Below are 4,684 nucleotides of genomic sequence, written 5' to 3' on the forward strand. Positions count from 1 at the left end.
GGTCCCCCTCCTCCCCGGGTCCCCCTCCTCCCTGGAACGCTTGTGCTCTGCGGAATTCTTGAGAGTCCCACAGACAACGCTGCCTCCAGCCCCCTCCACCTGGTTTTGCCCTGATGCCCCCCGGGCTTCGTGTTCTTCGTCCTCTTCCTTGAATTCATTTCTTCATAGACTTACCTGTGGAGTGTGTAGGTCGGCACTGTTCCACGTGCTGGGGATCCGTCCTTGATGGTCTGAGGAGAGGAGGGAGACAAGGCCCAGTATTGAGGACATCCCAGGGGTACTTTGGAGAAAGATGAAGGAGGAGGAGTGGAGCTGGGGCCAGGGAGCCTCTTCAGAGGTCATTGAGCACAGGCGTGGTGATGTCCAGGAAAGGAGGTCCCTGCACAAAGACCAGTGGTCCAGGAGCCACTTGTGTTGGGGGAAGAGCCAGAGGCCGGTGTGAGGCAGCGGTGAGGTCTGGACGGGGCAGGCATGTGCTGGGCAGGTTCTGCTGGGAGCTGTTTGGATGGTCCAAGGAGTGGGATGGAAAATCGTCAGCCAGTTTTGAGGAGAGGAGTGAAATGATCTGATGTGCGTTTTAAGAAGGTGCTCAGCCCTGTGCTGGGGGGAGACCTGGAGGCCTGTTTGAGTCTGCTGAGACAAGAACATGTCCATTGCTGGCCTCCGAGTGGGACCCCCCAGGCTGTGGGAGGAACTAGCTGGACTGTGTACGTGTGAGGGCAGAGCCAAAGACACTTCTGATCTGTCACAGTAGGCTATAGCAGAAAAAGAGACATCTCGGATGGTGCCAGGCTTTTTGTCTGGAAACCGAAGGCTGGAGTTGCACTGATGCGGAGGAGACCCTCTGGGAGGGTCTTTGTTGGGTGCACTATTTCAGACTTGTTAAGTTTGGGATGCTCAGGAGATGTTTAAATGTCTGAAGCCATGAGGGAGTGGGCGGAGCAGAAAAGTCATCCGCATTGAGCCCTGAGGGGCTCTAACCCCATGGGCAGTCAGGAGATGAGGTCCCGGCTGTGGCACAGAGAGGGTGTGACCGGGGAAGAAGGGGACCCAGAGCAGCCCTGAAGCCAAGGCAGAGAAGGGGCATCTATCTAAATGATGCGAACAGGTCTTCGGGTGATGGACAGCTGGATTTGTCAAGGGCAGGCCATCAGTGACCTTGATAGCAGTGATTTTGTTGGGGTGTCAGAAGCAGACGCTCAATGGAAATTCATAGAGTTTGGAGGAGAAATTGAAGACATTGAATCTTGACCATTCTCTGGCGGGACCAGGGAAATGGGGCAGTAGCTGGAGGGTTTCTGAAGACAGAACACACACACACATACCCACACACAGAGAAAATGTGTATGCCAGTTCCACCTGATCAAGCTGTTACTGAACACTGAGTACCAAGGAGCGTGTGCATTTGGATAACTCCCTAGATTAGGCTGCATCTCAGACTCGCCCACTTCATTGTTCCCTCGGGCATTGGGCCTACTCACAACGCAATCTTCCCAGAAACCAGGTCTTTTTCTCCAGCCCTGTTTCTTCAACCTCTTTCACACCCGTACTTCTTGAAAGAGTTGACCTCAAAGCCAGTCTCCACTGTGACACCTTCCTCCACCTGTCAGTCTGTCTTCTCGGGCCGAAGTCCCTAGGACCTACAGGCCACCAGCTTCTCGGTCCTCCTGTGACACTCTGTGGTCTCCCAGAAGCACCGTCCACCTGGTTGCTGAGCCAGACCTGAGCATCACTGTTGGCTCCTGTGTGATTTCTACATGACCCACACCCAAAGTTACACCAAGTCTTTCTACTTGCACATTCCCTAGTTCCACTGCCTGATTCATGTCTTCATCTCCCACTAGGATTTCTCTGGGCGTTTTAAAATCGATATCCCAAACCCACTCTTGTTTTCTCACTCCCACCCCACCATCATCTCTTCTCTTCACAGCAGCCAAAATGATCTTTTAAAAATCTCACTGCCACTCAAAAATCACGGAATGTAAACCATCACAGTGACAGGATATAGAAGAAAAGTCACACACTCATATCCACAGATGCAGAAAAAGCATTTGACAAAACTCAACACCTATTCATGATTAAAAAACAAAAACAAAAACCCTCTCAGCCAGCTACGAATAGGGGGTAACTTTTTCAACTTGATAAAGAACATCTACAAAACCCTACAGCTAACATGCTTAATGGTGAAAAACTAGATTTTCGACGAAGACGGGAAACGAGGCAAAGTTGTCCCCTCCCACCACTGCTTTTCAACATCATACTGGAAATCTTAGCTAATGCAATAAGACAAGAAAAGGAAATAAAAGGCATACTGACTGGAAAGGGAGAAATGAAAGTATTTGTTTGCAAATGACATGATTGTTATGAAGAAAATCTTATTGCCCTGCTCAATCCCGCATCAAAAGTCACTGTGTGTAGAATGCAATTCAAAGCCCTTAAAATGTTCCAAGAGATTCTGCCTCTCCAGCCACTTTCCTGCTGCCCTCTCCCTTGCTTACTTAGTTTTGGTTGTTTTGACTATTCAGTTGAAAGAAAAATCGCTGAGTCCTTCTGCTTCTTTGCGTCTGCAAGCCTGCACTTCCTTCTGCCCGGAGCCTTTTCACACTCTGCTCTTTCTTGCCTAAATGCCGTTTCTCAGGGCTCTGGCAGGTGCTACCCATGACTGCAACCTTGGCAGTGGGTCACCTGCTTCCTCTCAGACCCTGCTGGCAGGCCTTGGGCTTTCTTTGAAGCTATGGGAGATGCTCAGCTGGGGGACGTGGGGATGACGGGAATGGGGGAGCAGCCCCCAATCGTGGGGGGATGGAGTTAGCTGGGAAAAGGTGCTGCCTTCCAGAGGGTCTGCAGGGGGGTTGAGCTCCAGGGAACAGTCTCCCAAATAAACTACCTGCACCCAAATCCACATCCCACGCCCTACTTGAGGGAGAACCAGAAGTAAGGTGTAATTACGACTTCCTCAAAGGTTCTTCCCTGATATCACAAACTGTATTAGTTGCCTTTTCTATGTTTTCAATAACACCCGATATCTTTCCTTTAGAGGAGTAATTTTCTTTGTAATTATATGTTACTTGTGTGATTTTTATAATAAATTGGCTCCTCTCCAGACTGAAAGCTTGGTGGGGCCAGTGATGTTCTATTTTGCTCACTCGGTGAGAGTGCCTCCTGGGCACTCAGGACACCTGCGCTATTTTTGTTGCTGTTGCATGAAAGAATAAAAAAGTACATTTCTTAAAAGACGAAGAGATGGGGGCAGACATGGAGAGGAGGAGAGTAAAGGGAGAGTGCGTTGTAAAATGAAAAGAGATTGGTCTAGAATCCATACTTTTGGTTGAGGTTTGGCACACTCAATTCGCCTTTTTTTGACAGTGGAGACAAACTGGAAGATGCCGGAAACACCGCGGAGAAATGGGACGTGGTCAGACGCCTTCGATTCATCTTTGTATCTGCTTCCTCTTTGTATCTGCTTCATCAGGTAGCTCCCTGCTTTGGAAATAAACCGCCATTGATTACTATCTGAGGGACTGATTATATAGAACAATCTTACAAAAGGAGACTTGGAACCTCGAAATTTCTGGAACAGATTGGTTTGACCCATTTTAAATAGTTTGATCACCGAATGCCCTTCTATTTGCACCCTTATCCGTCTTTCTATAAACTTTCATCTTGGTGTTCAAGTTGTTTTCACATCTTTTATCTCATTTTAACCTCACAGCTAAAGTGGAGCTAAGTGACTTGCCCAGGTCAGGTCAGAGACCTTGGAGGGCGGTGTGGCCTGCGTGCGTATGTGAACCTAGTTGGGTCTATGGAAACATGGCTAATGTTGCTGCATTTTCCGGACGGCTGCGGGTGGTTGACCCACCTCCTGCTGGATTAATTCTCCCTCCTTCCTCTGCATGCTGCTGACAGCAAACTCTGGAGGCAGCGGCCGCGTCTGAGGGCGCTCACGGCGTCTCCACCCGGTTTGTTAATGAAGAGACTGCTGGTCGTGGGGTCTGGGGACATCACGGTGGATCCTTGTTTCCTGTGGAGACACCACGGGCACAGTTCATCTCAGGGGAGGACGCCGTGGAAATCGTGGGAGGTTCCGCCCGCAGCACCCACAGCAGCAGCGGCCCCCGCAGCGGAATGCCGGGCAGACGGGGAGCGAGTGCTGTCGTCCGCGTCCTGTCTCCGCTCCGGAGCCCCTCAGGTGTGGAGGAGCCTTCACAGCGCGCACGAACCCCTCGCACGGATGCGCCGGCGCGTCCCTTACCTCGGTCCAGTGTGGGCTGGACCTTCCCCGGTGCCAAGAGGTGTGCGTCGGGTTCTCCTGCTAACTTTCCGGCGCCTGAGCGCGGCTCGCGCGTGCAGCGTGGAGGCCGAGCGCGTCTTACCCTGCGCCCCGCGCCCCGCGCCGGGGTGACCTGCGCTCCCCGCGCTCCCTGCGCAACAGTTGGGCCGGGCGGGGCTGCTGTGCGCGCGCTCCCCGCCGCGCGCGCGGGGGCCCGGGCGGCCGGGCTGGCCCTAGTGGCCGCTGGGCGCTCCCCCGAGGCGCGCGGGCGCCCGGCCCTTCCCTAGACGGAGCGCGCGCCGGCCGCCCCCCAGTGCGCCGGTGCCTCCCCGGGCGCCGAGTGCGCAGGCGCCGGCCGTGAGGACCGACCGTGCGCCGGGCTCGAGCGCGGTCGGAGCGCGCGGCGGCGGCGGC

This window comes from Propithecus coquereli, unplaced genomic scaffold (genome assembly GCF_000956105.1).
Source record: "Propithecus coquereli isolate 6110/MARCELLA unplaced genomic scaffold, Pcoq_1.0 Scaffold238, whole genome shotgun sequence".
Taxonomy (NCBI): domain Eukaryota; kingdom Metazoa; phylum Chordata; class Mammalia; order Primates; family Indriidae; genus Propithecus; species Propithecus coquereli.